Genomic DNA, 17,000 nt, shown 5'->3' with positions numbered 1-17,000 from the left:
TCATAGCGACCTCACGTGACAGAGTAGAACTGCCCCACAGTATTTCCTAGACTGTAATCGTTACAACAGCAGATTGCCAGGTCTTTTCTCCCACTGGGTCACAGGATGGGTTCGAACTGCTGACCTTTCTGTTAGCAGCCTAGTGCTTAATCGCTTCACCACCAGGGCTTCCTTTGATGCAATCACAGCCACCATTATTTTTGGACGTTTTTGGGGAAGGTGAAAATCTCTCAATTGAGTTAAAATAAAAAATTTTTTTTAGCAAGTAAAAATCATAGATTTTAGCAATTTGAGATTATTCTCTTCACTGAAAGAGACCATCCCAGGACATCGATTATTACTTGTCTTAAAATCACTGTTTTCGAAAGATAATTTTAGATTATAAACTCAGAGAGACACTGATAAAAATTCACTATTATTAATAACGGATATAATTTGAGTTTTTTCTCTTTTCTTAAACTTGGGATTTTGACATTGAATTGAAATAGGTGGTAGTGAATTCAGCATGACTGTGCGCAACATTCCCTTTGAGCAAGGGCACTCTCCATGTGCTAAATATTTTCTACAGATGATTTACAGGTTACAGGTATGCTGTGACCTTTGTCTCCTAATTGCAAACAGATTAAGCAGAGCTGATTAACCAAGACTAAAAACACGGGGCTGTTTTCTCCTAGGGGGGTCTTTGACAAAGCCCTCTTCTCTGAGCCCTCCCACTTCATTCGCTTGCAAATCATTGTGCCCAGAGAAGTCTTTACTCCCCCAACCCTAAACCCGGAACCCTGCAGCGCCATCAGCGGCAGTATCTTCCCATGTGAGGGACGTTTCTTATTAATCAGAAAGACTGAATGGAAACCAATCAGATAGAGAGTTCCTTTGGCTTCGGCTTCCTGCCTGTCTGAGTTAAAAGTGATGCTCGAAGAGGGAGGCGCACTGAGATGCATGAAGATTCAGCTGTGAAGATATTATAAAAAGAGAAGGGAAGGAATGAGACTGAAGCAACACGGAATTGTCAGTGCTGAGCAGGGCTAAAGCCAGTCTGACTGAACAAGGTAAGTGTTTACTTTGCTTGACAGCATGAGCTGTATCAATTTCTGCTTTCTTATAATGAAGTGGTATAAATACTGCTTTTCTCCTAGTTGCTATTTTGCTTGCTCGCTCTCTCTTTGAACGTTTGGAGCCAGGTAAGAATATATTTTGTAGTATTTGAATAAAATGTTGCAATGCCTAGTGGACAAAACTTGCAGTGTTTGCTTCTTCTTTTACTTTTACAAAACTGATACATACCCAAACTCTTTGCATATTCCTCAAATATACGTGTGGAACATTATTATAAAAATCCAACTAAACTTCAAATTGTGTTAGTTGGTTTTGGTGGCTTTGAGTTACTTACCTATCAATGTGCTTGTGCATATTATTATTATATGAATTTGAAATGGACTCCAGATTTTCTCATGAACTCTTGCAGAAATAATTAGAGTCAGACCTGTCAAAATTAAAGGCATCATTAGTCATAATTTATTAGACTATGATTTATTTTTGCTATTATAAGTGGAATGAAGTATAAATAGCAAAACTACATAGATGGATATTGCATGTCAGGATTAAGGTGATCACTTTACCTGGTAAAGGAGGTTTCTTCACATATTTATGGTGTCACTCAGGTCAACATAATGACATGTAAGTGTGTTAGCTTTAATCTTTCTCCATTATCTCAGCAAATATATCTTAATGTAATGAATAAGATGAAATTCATAGGAGGGAGAGAGTTTCAAAGGCAAAAGTGTCTTTTTTTTTTAATTTAAGGCGATATGGAAGATGCAATGCATTGCTTTTTATTTGTTTTTCTAAATGTAATATTCACATCAACTAAATTTTTGCAAGCACATTGATCTCAAAAATATCATGACGAATTCCAACTATAAGGTTATCAATATTCTATAAAATTTACAATGAGCATTAACAGGGTATGCTCTCAGAATCTGTTTTAAGCAATAACAGTGCAATGGAAGAAAAGTTCTAACCCATAGTACGTAAGTTTGCATTTATTTGGGCATTAACTTTTTGATGAGAATGTAATAGATTATAGATTTGTGGTGAAATTTGTGTTTTTTTCTTGGTATCTGTGGTCATCTAATAGGCAGATTTTTTTGCTAGTATTGTAAATCTATTATCTTTGTAACAAAGGGTTTTCCGTAAGGTTTCTAAAATCTATACAGCATGAGAAATGGTTTTGTGACATTAAGAAGAGTGGTAACTTTTGCCTGACGTTTGGTTCTATTTGCTATTGCTATAGAATTAGAAATGTTTACCCATCTTTTGCCATATCTGACTGGGAATGAATTTGAGCATTCAGTGTTCTTAATTAGGAAAAAAAAAAAAAATTGATATAGAAATCTCCTGCATTCAATGGAGGACGTAGCTTATTTTTAGCTTCAGACACTGTTTGAATACTTAGGCGTTGCTATGTCAAGTGGGGAGGACATTTGTGTAACTAAGAAACTGGCTAATCCAGATTTGCACTGTAGATCTAAGAAAGATAAAGAATATGAAATAGCATGCTATTCCAGTACATAGGAGCAAAGAACTTGGACATAAAATGAACAGCACGCATTTGTAGGCTTGTCATCAAACATAATATGGGTTCACCTAAAGCTTCCTCAAATGTAGAGTTCCCAAATCATCGTATGCATTTAATAAAAATATGTCAACATGTTGACATATTATCATCCCCATGTATTTTTTTTTTTGGTTTATGTATTTTGAAAATGAGAAAATGTAAGGCAAAAATAAATATTATGAGAAAAATTATTTCTTGAAATAATATAAAATGCTTTAGGCAGTAGTTTTACCTTAGAAATTTTAAGATAAACCTAAATTAAAAAAAGAAAATACATTTAAAATATTATCAGTGTGCAATCTAAATATATGTGAGAAATCACAATTGGAGTAGTTTGTTTTGGTTGATGTTCAGGGCTTCAGAAGTCATTATTTCTGGGCTTAGTAAGTGATTTTATGAGATCTCCTGCTCCAGAAAGTGTAAATGACCATTTTGTAGTGCTTCCTGGCTACCAGTCAGATTATGCTGTGTGAGTTAATGTCACCAGTCTTTTTGTTATAGATTGCCTTAATAGTAGGTCAAGTAATTATTTAAAAAAAAAATTAAATAATTAAAGAAAAATGTTAGAGAAAGCAGATAGCATCAATTATAAAGCAATTTCACCAGTAATTTTAAGCCAGGCAAATTTGCTGCTACTAATTAACCAACGGTCATATATGCTTAATTTTAAAACTGATTTATAAGCCAAGACCTTTTCTATGGTGGAAATACTGTTTTCTTTATGACACTATTGGATAGTTTTTTTTTTTTTTGAATAATTTTGAAATGATTTACATACTTAACACCACTATTGCATTCCTTTCATAACTGAAGTGTAAATGCCTTGTATCACTGCATATGCTTAGCAAGATGACAGTATTAAAGTTGATCTAGAAAGTATATTTTTACATGTTGCGTTGCTCTACTTGATAAAGCCTGGGTTGGATCAGAAGCTCTTCTGAATGGCACCTCGCATGAAGAGATTTCATTTCATATTTCCTGTAACCCCTAAACATGCAAAGCTTAGCTAGTACAGTGTCCTTTCCAAGGCACAGTTGCCGAGTGAGATAAGTAAACTTTAAAAAACACATTTCTTTTTTTCTACTGGCTTATTATCAGTAGTGATAAGAGAAAGATACTCCTTGCCCACAATATTTCTACAATACATGGTGAGGTTAATCAGACTGCTTTGGACAGTGCTTAAAATTATATAACCCAAAATATGTTAGTAATGTGGCAACACATGGTATAAAAGAAAGTACAATTCAAGCTGAAAGGTAATATAAAGAATGCATGCAAACATATCCTGAATAAAGATTGGTAGTAACTTGCTCTCTATGAAAGTAAACGTCCTAGATTGATAATTATTTAACGTTACTAAGACTCTTCTGTGTAAGTGATCATTAGTTTGCTGTATTCTTTAATACTAATTTTGTTCACTGAAATGCACATTTAAAATATGAAATAGAAATGAATCTTACATTTGAAAAGAGTGTGATAGTTTAAAAAATGTTCAATGTGATATTTTATTTATGCTCCTGCTTTCAAGTATATCTATCTACCTATCTCTCTATCTAGATGTATGTATATGTATATCTATATATAATATCAAATATAAATAATATCAAATCAAGGGTAATTTTACAGTAGAGCAAATTTGACTTATGGTGATGTGTTTTATAATAAAAATTCTAGTTATGTTCTTAGATATTTTACTTCTTAAGTTATCTACTTAATTAAAATCAAGTTTTCTTAAGAAAGAAGAGGGCACTCTAAATAGGACCAAAAGGGCATAGGTTAAAAATTAATTTTGTTTACTTTTGCCCAATGTTAATTTATAACTATGACAATTATTATTGATGACCAAAAGACACTTTTCTTAAGATATAGTACTTTGTTTTTTTCTTACATATTTGTTTTCAGAAATGAATTGTCTCATAAAATATAGCCCATAAAAATAAAAGTCCCTTAATAGTTATGTCATTATCTTATTTCCGTGTTTACATAAAATCCAAGAACTTTATAAAAGGAATTTTTAACCACCCCCAACTCCAATTTTACATATGAGAAAACTGAGGCTTAGAAAAGTGGGGTTACATATACAAGGCTGTCAAATTGCACATGTAAGAACAGCAACATAATGTGGCCATAGATGATGTGGAGTCATGAAAGTCAGATTAGGAAATATATATATTAAATATACATATGTGTGCATTATATTTATGTGTATTTGTACATGTGTGTATCCGTAAAGTACATAGACTGATTAGTTTAAAACAATGTCTCCTTGATTCTTTTGACTATCCTACAAAAAGTTTTTCCCTGTCAGTAACTTCAAATATCTCTGCCTGGAACCACCATTATCCTCATCATGAAAATATAGCAAGGAGTGCAGAAGTGAGGAGAGTTCTTTAGAGCACTTTCATATATTTCTATAGCAGTCTTACCATCTTAATGCACTTACTCCTAAACTTAGAACTACTAAGAGATGGACATGAAGGAGCCCTGGTAGTCATATAGGCACATTAAGAATGCAAAGTGCCTGAATAAAAGCAGGGTCTCTAGAGCCTAAAGGAGGGAGAAACCTTTTATATTAGCACTACCAAGAAACACCTCCCCAAAACAAGTCATGATAATGGATCTTACTAACTGTGAAGGTAAAATGGGAAGATCATGAGATTGTTGTTTGTTTGGTTGTTGGATTGTAGGTTTATTTCTAGAAGTAAAGAGAGAGACTTTTCTTAAAGAACAATCAAGTTTTTTTTTTTTCTTTATCCCTTATTCCATTACTTTGATGAATTATCAATCAATTGCACAAACCACAAGTGCTCTCATAGTCTCTATTTTCTCATAAACTGGTTTTCTCTTGATAAGCAAGATAATTCTTGGTCTTTCTAGTTAATCAATGAAACATCAGGGCATATGATGGTTTCATACACACAGATTAAAAAGTCTGCCACTCGTAGCAATTCTGGAGATTGATACTACAGCTCTGAAAAGCATGGATGACTTGATTTTGTTATTTATTCCAAGCACTAATTTAACTTATAATGGAAATTGCATGCTAGTAACTAACAGTTATTATTTGATTTTTGAGTTTAAATATTTATTATGTTCGTAAATATACTGAAAGAAACATACACTGGACAGAATTTATATTAGAATATGATAATCTCCCTACACTTTATATATTCTTAATAAAGTATACAAAGCATAATGAACTTTTCCTCAAAAGTAAGTAAAATGGCATCTTAATAAAGCCATACAAAACAATAAACAGTTTGCAGGAAGTCAGTATAACAGAGGAAGTAATGGTGCAGATAACAGTGTGTATTATAGGCAAATGAACAAGAATAATCCAATTCCTAGAAAAAAAAGACATTATGTGACGTATACTGCTTTTATAAAACAGGAACATCAGTCCTGAAAGTTCTCAAATGCAGGTTGTTCCCAGACTATCACACAGTAGTATTTTTATCATCTTTTTTTTCTACCAAAGCATATTTCTGTAATAAATTGATGTAATTGCCAGATATGTTTCCTCAAATATTCACATCTATGTGAAAAATAGTATTTCGGAAATACAAATCTCTTTACTGCTTTAATGGTAATTAAGCCACAAATGAAATATCCAAGAAAATGTATAGGTTGAATTAGATACATCTTCATATCTTTTCAATATATCTCCTTCTAGATCTATGTCTCCATTTATATTTTGATGTTTCTGTATATATAGCTAAATCTGTCTGTCTCCACCACTCTCTGTCTCTCTGCCTCTATCTCTCTGTCTTTATCTCTCTTTCTACACACAGGCATGAATATAGACTATATATATAGAAAATAGAAAGGAATAACACACTCAATTATTTCAATGTATAAACTAAAAACAGTATTTCATTATTACAACAAATAAGGCACAAAAAAGTTACTTTCTCAAGCAACTATAGAAATTATATCAACAAACAATAAAATAGATATTAGAACTTTTTTTTTTTAATAATTTGTCAGGCAACTACAGACATTATAATACAGCAAACAATAAGATACAATTAGAATTTTTTCAGATAGTTAAACCTTTTCCAATCCCTGCTCAGGGTAACACATAGTTAATTTAGAAGGAATGGTAACAATGGAAACATTTATCATTGACTGTTGTTTTAACTATTCTGTATATCTTATTAGATAAATATCTTGTGTGGTTAAGTACGTAAATCATGTTTATATGTCTTTTGTTTTGTTCAGGATCCACGTCCTTGATGCAATGATTTAAATGGAGAAGGTTATTGTTTCACCTTTAATAAATTTGTATTTTCAATTAAAGTAGTAATAGTATAAACTAAGTATTTCTATTAAAATACAAATAGTGAATGCCAATAATTATCTTTTTAGTAGTGTAAGATTATTTTAGTACATTAAAAATTGAAGAGTTTATCAGCATTATCAATCTTCTATATATCTCTCTTTATCTAACCAGAGAGATACATAGATACATATTGTGTGTCTCAAGGTCAGTGCTTTGGCTTTTGGCCTGTGATAAACTTGTTTTGTCCATAGATAAATATGTAAGATAATTTTATTGAATTAGGAAAGAGCATTCCAATCTTTTGCAATTTTAGAAAATGAAGAGAATTGATTAAATTATCTGTCCAAATTAGACTTTTTGATGTTTTGCTTATTTTCCTTTCTCAGTATTTGGCTTGTGTCAACCAGAACTAGCATGGAAAGTGATGGAATTACCTCCTTCATGACGAGAATTTAAAAGTATTAACTAACCAACTTACTGAAAGTAGATTTTTAACCAGTTTTAACATACAGGAAAGAAAGTGTGCAAGTTAAGATCACAGAATTTTTTTTTTTGAGAGTTTAGCATATGATAAAAAATGTTTTCAATAACATAATCAAACATATAAGATAGAGCAAACTATATACTAATATATATATTAAAAAAATTATGTATACGTTAATAACAGCTGTTATTTTTCTAGTTGACAGGGTTTTTTTTTTTTTTCCCCTGAAAACGTTACACACATTTTCTTCTTGAGGAAAGATTATCTCCCCACCTTCTTTTTTCTTTGTCTTTTTCTGCTTTAATTCTGAGTCATTTGGTGGCTAATTTAGAGTTTATTTAAGTTGCACAATATTCCTTGCTTTCTGCTAAACCACTGTGACGATTGGTAGAAAGCAGATGTATCTTTCGCGTACAGTGAAGGGTGATGATTTATTTCTCCTGCTGCTCTTAACTCCTTGTGCTTTCTTACCTTCCTTGCAGCTTTGGCAATGCCGCTACTTGTTTCCATATCTAGTGCTTTGCTTCTTTCCCTTATCTTTCTTCCCCACTCCCACTTCTCCTTTACTTCAAAGGCAGAATATATTAACTACATATGTCTATTCCTCTTAACTTGGCTTGTATTGGGGGGAAATGATTCAGTGAACTGTAACAAAAAGTGACTATTCCAAGATGAGGAACTTGTTAGATGTGGGAGGTAACAAAAATTCGTGAACATTTTCCATGACCAGTTTTAGAAACATTTCTCCTGGGCTCCACCTCTCTCCTTTCACTCTCTTACTAACAAGAAATGAGCCTAGAGAGACTTGAGCGCTATGGAGATAACAGCTCACTGAGAGCCGATAAGTAGAACAAGATGAAATATTGCTGCTGACGAGGGGGCATGTCTTAAGTTCAGGAGTACAACCCTGAATGTATAGAGCAATAGGAGGGTTTTGGAGCACTAGTGAGAAAAACTGGGGCATGAAAATTCAGGTTATCCTTGTATACATAACATTCATTAGGGGCAGGGATACCAATTGCAAAGTGCTTTTATATTGACTGCTTCGTCTCCGGAGCCTGATAATTGATTCATTCAATATTTCACATTAAGAAGCTGAATTTGTATCTCATTTCCATATAGTAGAAATATCAGTCCATGTTATGGTTTATAGATGTAAAAGAAAGCAATGACTTATCATAACACCACCAACCTCAGTGTTATATCCTAAATGAGCACAGGCATGTTGAGAAATATATTCAGAGCCCTGCATTTACCCTTTATATTCCTTTCTTTTAAGCTCTAAATCAAAACAAAGAACTTTAGACTGTTTTTTCATCCATTCATTCATCCATCCATTGGTTGATTGCTTTATTTTCTTCCTTTTTAATTTACTTGTTACTGCACAGCTGCTATGTCCCAGACTCTGTACTGTGGTGAAACCACACCTGTTGTACTGGCGAGGTTACCTTCACGTGGCAACCACATTTATTTCTAAACAAATGTTGTTAGAGGTTTTTTTCCTGTTGTCATATAAAAATCTACCTGCTTGGAAATACCTTGTCTTTGTCTTGTCCAATACAGCTTGAAACTAATTTGCATTCTACCCTTATCTAATAGCATTAAACTCATTCAAATAAATCTTTGTGTGGCCTATACTTTCTCTGTAGGATACGCATCTCTCATTTACTTCCATCTTACATTGAACAACATTTTACATACTGTCTCACCTTTCTAGTTATCCTCTGTTAAGTGAACTCTTGTTTGATATTGTCCCTAAAATTGAAATCAATAATCCTAATATGAAATAGAGTGCAGGGGTATAACTTTCATTTAAAAACTACTTTTCCATTTACTCCAAAGCCATGCTTTTATTTCCCTTCGCCATCTCTAAAAATTGTATATAGAAAAATGTCTTTATGATTTCTAATTATCTCATGTAAGACAAATTCTGAGAGATACAACCTTTGTCATACCTTACACTGGCCTTTAACTGTCTAGTCTTGGGGCTATTCTTCTAGTTCAGAACCTTATGTCTTTTCTATGTTATTGTAAAAAACTTTTAGTTGTTCAGTTAGCCATCAATTTCTTCAACTACTAACATATTCTACAAGGCATAATGTTGTAAATTACGGATATATCCAAGTAATCCCCTTTCTCCTCACCACCGCTCCTATCCCAATCATATCCAGGAATAAGTCAGTATTATTGTTATTATTAGGAAAATGTGATTGCTCACATTCATTATACCTGGATAAAGCGTATTAGGGCTCGCCATATATAAAATTGGGAGAGTTCTAGCTTAATCTGATGACTAATTCATTGTTCTTGAATTTAGACGATGAAACTCTAGAAGTCAGGTTAAAAAAACTCAACCCAGTGCTGTCGAGTCGACTCCGACTCATAGTGACCCTATAGGACAAAGTAGACCTGCCCCATAGAGTTTCTAAGGAGTGTCCGGTGGATTCAAAGTGTTGACCTTTTGGTTAGCAGCCATAAGGCTTAACCACTATGCCACCGGGGTTTCCAAAATCAGGTTAAACATTATAAATATGAATATTCATACATATCATATTATCCCTTAGGTTGACACAGCCTGCAAAAGAAATATTTATATATTTTGAATGTTTTTGTGTTATAAATTTATACCATCTTGAAATTAGCATAGAATATTTACTGTCTCTTTATAATAAAATACTATAAAGTTTATTGCTTTAAATTGAAAGGAGCACATTACTCGTGAATCTTGGAGATATAAGTTATGGAAGTCTTTTAAAACAATGCTAATAAAATTTCACAGTATCTCATATCATCATGTATTTTAATGCCAGGCGTTTGACTTTCCTTTTCTATCATTTTTATAGTTTTCCTCCATTATTCTTTTAATTATATTAGTGACCATAAAGTAAATGCCATTCTTGACCTTAAAATGAATAGAGCTCATAGAAATGGTTTATTTGTGTAAGGATTTTACTTTGGCTTGAGAAGTACAGTTCATTCAAGAATTGTCATAATAATTACATATTTGTGAGATGTTAGCTGCTGTCAAGTTGATTCCAACTGATGGAGACCACTTGTATGTGGAGTAAATTTTCTCCACAGGGTATTCAAAGTTGTGACCTTTTGGAAGCAGATCTCCAGACTTGTCTTCTGAGTTGCTTCTGGGTGGGCTTGAACTGCCAACCTCTTGGCTAATAGTCAAGCACTTAACCGTGTTCGCCACCCAGGGACTTCTACTTGTTAGTAACATGTGCCAAAGTTAATTTAAAAATTATATTTGCTGTGAATGCTAATACATTGGCTAGTTTATCCTTAAATTTTGTAAAATGGAGTCAATAATATTCATAAAATACATTGAATATTTTAATTTGTATTCTTATAAAATGTTTTTATATTCAGATGCTAGTCTCCAAATACTTGTTCAACCTTTACTAGTTTAGCAAGCATTTTTCTGGATGCCAATTTTCCAGCAGTAAACATGATACGAAGAATTTTTAATCACAAAAATGTACTTTCTAAAGGAGTGCTGCGAACAGTAAATAATTATAGGCATTGGTGAATGCTTTGAAAATGATAGGGAGTGACTGAAGAGGTGGGCAGAGCTTTATGGGGATAATCAGGGAAGTTTCTTTGATAAGGTAGCATTTGAATCACGTTAGGAAAAGACAGAAGGAAATATTATCAGGAGTACCATTTTAAGTAGAAGAAATGACAGGTATGAAGGCCCTGGTATGTTACAAACTTTGCTTGTCCTATGATGTACGATTCATTACAATTAATTTAAGTTACAAACCCCACATAATACTATTCATATGATACTTATGAATGAACTTAGCAATAAGAAATTGAACTGAAAATGTTTCATTTTTTATCACAGAGTTATATTAAAAATGATCTCCATTCTTTTTTTATTTTTTGATTCTTTAAATAACTGGTCTTATTATAACATTCATGTTTTGATGTATACAAAGTGAGACTTTTATTAATTACCACTGTATATTCAGTACTGTGAATTTTAAACATCTACTATAAAAAAAAATAGAATATTTATATATTAACTGTGTGTCCAAAATGTCTCTAATTTCCCCTGGTTATAAGTAAAAGAGTCAGTCAAGCTAATGCAGAGAAGGAGGGCTGTAAGTAAAGACATATATATCTGCACATATCTCTGGTCTCTATCTCTATGTCATTATCTGGAGTGTTAAGGGCGAATTAGTCTTACAACTCTCCAAAAAAACAGAATTGTGCAGTCTCATCAATCTTCCTTTACCCTGCATGTTGAGGGTGGTTCTAACTTCCTGAAGTTACAGGGACTGCAGTATTACTTCTAGAATTCCCTCAAATGTCTCCAAATGTCAGTTACTCCTTGCTCCTGTGATTTCCAGTATACTTTCAAAAAGAAGGAGTCAAATTATACAACTACAGTTTCCTACTTCCAAGAATCTGCTTTCTGTAGATTCCACTCTTGTTACTTTGTCTCTTATGTTTACATTTAATTTCTGCCATTTTTATGATTTCTCCTTCCTCTTTACTGATTTATTTTTTCATGATCACCATTTAATTTCTGGGTCAATTATATAATCTTTTTTTTTTTTTTTTGAAACAGGACTAGACAATCTTTTGGTTGGTATTTAATACTTTTGTAACTGTATCTGAATTAGGTGATGGACCAGGCATCTCATATTAGGTCATGAAACACAATGAATTTACTGAAATCAGACCTTTGATCATTCAACAGGGATTGTGGGTACCCTTTTTTAAAAGGATCCAGCACCATGGTTGTTGTTGTTCTTAGGTGCCCTCAAGTCAGTTCCAACTCATTGCAGCCTATGTACCACAGAACCACTGCCTGGTCCCGTGCCATCCTCACAGTCCTTGTCATGCTTGAGCCCATTGTTGCAGCCACTGTGCCAGTCCATCTCATTGATGGTCTTCCTCTTTTCTGCTGACCCTGTATTTTACCAAACATGATGTCCTTCTCCAGGGACTGATCACTCTTGACACCGTGTCCAAAGTACATAAGACACAATCTTGCCATCTTTACTTCTAAGGAGCATTCCTGTTGTACTTCTTCCAAGACAGATTTGTTCGTTCTTTTGGCAGTCCATGGTATATTCAATGCTCTCCACCAAAACTACAATTTAAAGGCATCAATTCCTCTTTGGTCTTCCTTATTCATTGTCCATTGTTCATATGCATATGAGGTGACTGAAAATACTATGGCTTGGGTCAGGTGCACCTTAGTCTTCAAGGTGATATCTTTGCTTTGCAACACTTTAAAGAGATCCTTTGCAGCCGATTTGCCCAATGCAATGTGTCTTTTGCTTTCTTGACTGCTGCTTGCATGGGTGTTCATGGTGGATCCAAGTAAAATGAAATCCTTGATAGCATCAGTCTTTTCTCCCTTTATCGTGATGTTGCTTATTGGTCCAGTTGTGAGGATTTTTGTTTTCATATGTTGAGTGTAAACCATACTGAAGGCTGTGGTCTTTGATCTTCATTGGTAAGTGCTTCAAGTCCTCTTAAATTTAAGCAAGCAAGGTTGTGTCATCTGCATAATGCAGGTTGTTAATGAGCCTTCCTACGATCCTGATGCCCCGTTCTTTTTCATATAGTCCAGTTTCTCAGGTTATTTGCTCAGCATACAGATTGAATAGGGATGGTGAAAGGATACAACCCTTATGAATGCCTTTCCTGATGTTAAACCATGCAGTATCCCCTTGTTTGGTCCGAACGACTGCCTCTTCATCTATGTACAGGTTCCTCATGAGCATAATTAAGTGTTCTGGAATTCTCATTCTTCAAAATGTTATCCATAATTTGTTATGATCCACTGAGTCAAATGTCCTTGCATGGTCAATGAAACACAGGTAAACATTCTTCCAGTATTTTTTGCTATCAGCTGGGATCCATCTGACATCAGCAATGATATACCTGGTTCCAGGTCCTCTTCTGAATCTGACCTGAATTTCTGGCAGTTGCCTGTCAATATACTCCTGCAGCCACTTTTGAATGACCTTCTGATCATATGTTACCTCCTGAAATGTTTGAACATCAACTAATTTTTTTTGGTATAATGACTCTGTATTCCTTCCATCTTTTTTTGATGCTACCTACCTCTTTTCATATTTTCCCCATAGAGTCCTTCACTATTGCAACTTGAGGCTTGAATTTTTTCTTTAGTTCTTTCAGCTTCAGAAATGTCAAGCCTGTTCTTCCCTTTTGGTTGTCTATCCCCAGCTTTTGCACATGTCATTATAATACTTTACTTTGTCTTTTGGAGCTGCCCTTTGAAATCTTCCGTTCAGTTCTTTTACTTTATCATTTCTTCCTTTTGTTTTAGCTGCTCAACTTTCTAGAGCAGGCATCAGAGTCTCTTCTGACATGTATCTTGGTCTTTTCTTTCTTTCCTGTCTTTTCAGCGACCTCTTGCTTTCTTCATGTATGATGTCCTTGATGTCATTCCACAAATCATCCTGTCTTTGTTCATTAGTGTTCAATGTGTCAAATCTATTCTTGAGATAGTCTCTAAATTTGAGTGGGATATACTCAAGGTCGTACTTTGTCTCTCATCAACTTGTTCTAATTTTCTTCAGTTTCAACTTGAACTTGCATATGAGCAATTGATGATATGTTACACACTCGGTCCCTGGCCTTTTTCTGACTGATGATATTGAGTCTTTCCAGTCTCTTCCCACAGATGTAATTGATTTTATTCTTGTGTATTCCATCCGGTGAGGTCCGTGTGTATAGTTGCCATTTATGTTGTTGAAAAATGTATTTGCAATGAAGAAGTTGTTGGTCTTGCAAAATTCTATCATGGGATCTTTGGCATTGTTTCTATCAGCAAGGTCATATTTTCTAACTACTGATCCATCTTTTTTTCCAACTTTTACATTCCAATCACCAGTAATTATCAATGCATTCTGATTGCATGTTTGATCAATCTCAGACTGCAGAAGCTGATAAAAATCTTCTATGTCTTCATCTTTGGCCTTAGTGATTGGTGTGTAAATTTGAATAATAGTCGTATTAACTGGTCTTCCTTGTAGGGGTATGGATATTATCCTATCATTGACAGTGTTGTATTTCAGGATAAATCTTGAAGTATTCTTTTTGACAAGGAATGCAACACCATTCCTCTTCAAGTTTCATTCCTGGCACAGTAGATCATATGAGTGTCTGATTGAAAATGGCCAGTACTCTTCATTTTAGCTCACTAATGCCCAGGATATTGACGTTCATGTGTTCCATTTAATTTTTGACAATTTCCAGTTTTCCAAGGTCATACTTTGTACATTCCACATTCCGATTATTAATTAATGGTTGTAGCTGTTTCTTTTCATTTTGAGTCATGCCACATCAGCAAATGAAGGTCCTGAAAGCTTGACTCCATCCACATCATTAAGATCCGCTCTACTTTGAGGAGGCAGCTCTACCCCAGTCATCTTTTGAGTGCCTTCCAAACTGGAGGGCTCATCTTTCAGCACTATATCAGACAATGTTCCACTGCTACTCATAAGGTTTTCACTGGCTAATTCTTTCCAGAAGTAGACTGCCAGGTGCTTCTTCCTAGCCTGGATGCTCAGCTGAAACCTGTCCTCCGTACGTGACCCTGCTCATATCTGAATACCAGTGGCATAGCTTCTAGCATCACAGCAACACACAAGCCTCCACAGTAAGACAAACTGACAGACACGTGGTGGGGTCACCACGGTATTCAAAGTATATTGACAAGTCCACAGCATTTGAACAAAATGAGGTATATAATTTTCACCAAAATAATATGTAAATTATATACTTGTCACTCTAAAGTGTAGTTTTTTTTTTTTTTTGGCAAAAATTTATTTTATGGTTCTTAACTGAAAACAAAAATAATACCTAATTTGGATTTGTTAAAGTTATATCATAAACTTTTAATGTTTTTTTCAAAGTAAATACACGCGACTTTAAATGTTTTAGGTGAATCAAGTTCTGCTAAATTGTTCTTTAAGTTTGCATTGCTTGATTATCAAACAAATCCCTGTGTCAGATTGAAAATGATATGGTCTTCATAACTTTGCATTTGATGCTAACTCTGCACATTGTAACTCCCTGCTTCTCCCTTTCCCACCCGAGTATGAACTTCTTTTGAGCTACAGATGAGGAAAGAACTTAGATTTATTTACATATAAACTGTAATGATTAAGAGCTCAAGTTCTTGAGTCAGAAACACCACCTTCATATTATGCACCTTGCATGGTGCCCGTTATTTAATTTTCCCAAATCTCAGTTTCCTCAAGTGAAAACGTGGATAATTATAATTCTTAGGATTATTGTCCAGATTTATTATGATAATAATTGTGTCAAAGTGCTTGTCATCAGACCAAAAACCAAACCTATTGCAGTCAAGTAGATTCCATCTCATAGCAGTGCTTGTCATAAAAAAAAAATCTACTTAATAAGTATTAATCTTGTTTATTATTAATATTATAGTAATAGTAGTAGTAATATAGTTGCAGTGTAGTCAAACTGTTGGTTTCTCATATTTTTATATTTTAAGAAAATTTTACTGTTCTATTTAAGAAAAGCAATAATCACATTTTATACATGTTTCAGGATCTTTCCTTTTCTAGGTTTTTAAAAGAAGGTAGAAAATAATTTATATACACACACATATACATGTATGTGTACCTCCAGCAGCTTTTAAACATATCATTTAATCATTCACAAATGCAGACAGTGGGAACAACAATGAGAATATCTCAGAAAAAATTAAAGAGATGTTAAAAATTGTATAAGCATCAGAACTTTCAAAAGACTCAGAGCATAATAACTGCTTCATATTATCTGAGTATGAAACTATGTATGTGTATGTTTTTAAATGTATGAAAAATATAGTTCATGGAAAATATTTAATTTTACTTATCATTAATGAAAGGAGGGTCAAGTTTGAATAGTTTCTGATGATTCTCAATGCTATTTTCAAATGAAAAAAGTTAATCCTATAAAATGTGATCTCTGTCTTGTAAAAAATATTTTAAACTAAGAAAGGAATGATTCAATATAATCAGAGATTATTGCAGCAAGAAGGCACCTTAACTGATGTTTTATTTTGTTAACTGGTTTTACAGATAAGGATACCAAAAACTGATCCTGGAGCAGAAAAACCAAGAGTAGAATCCAGGTTTTTTGGAATGTAGTGTACACTTAAGAATGCCTTATTGGTATAAACCGTTATACTTTTAGAGAATTGGTTTCTATTCATAACCCTTTACATGTAAAATATGGCACTGTATTAAATGTGTGACAAAAGTTAAAAACACAGCTGCCATTTAATTCACCACCGTGGTTGGTTCTGGCTCTCTCCACAAACTTTACTGAGTAGATTTAGGATCTATTAATGTGGAGGATCTATTAATGTGGAGGAGGGCCATGGATTTATACCAAGTGTCTATTCTACCTCCAAAAGCCAAAGCCCACACCACCAAAGGGAGGTCAGCTAATCGATTCCCAAATTTTGCATGGTGCAATTACACTCCATTTGGGATAGTAAGGAAAGCAATGGATGAGAGTAATGTGATCAGAAATAGGGGACTTCTCATTTACCAACCTGAGACAATTTCATTATTTTGTAAATGAAGAAGGGAAGTTAGAAG

The 17,000-nt window shown here is 33.8% G+C and overlaps 1 pseudogene; it reads right to left on the bottom strand.

The window, feature by feature from the left end:
- The window catches only part of LOC100659899 (dolichyl-phosphate beta-glucosyltransferase-like), a 28,526-nt pseudogene extending 20,633 nt beyond the window's left edge, over window positions 1-7,893 (bottom strand).
- Window positions 7,894-17,000: the final 9,107 nt, after the last annotated feature.

This window comes from Loxodonta africana, chromosome 2 (genome assembly GCF_030014295.1).
Source record: "Loxodonta africana isolate mLoxAfr1 chromosome 2, mLoxAfr1.hap2, whole genome shotgun sequence".
NCBI classification, from domain to species: domain Eukaryota; kingdom Metazoa; phylum Chordata; class Mammalia; order Proboscidea; family Elephantidae; genus Loxodonta; species Loxodonta africana.
Note: the sequence above shows the minus strand (reverse complement) of the source record. Positions and strands in the feature narration are given on the sequence as shown.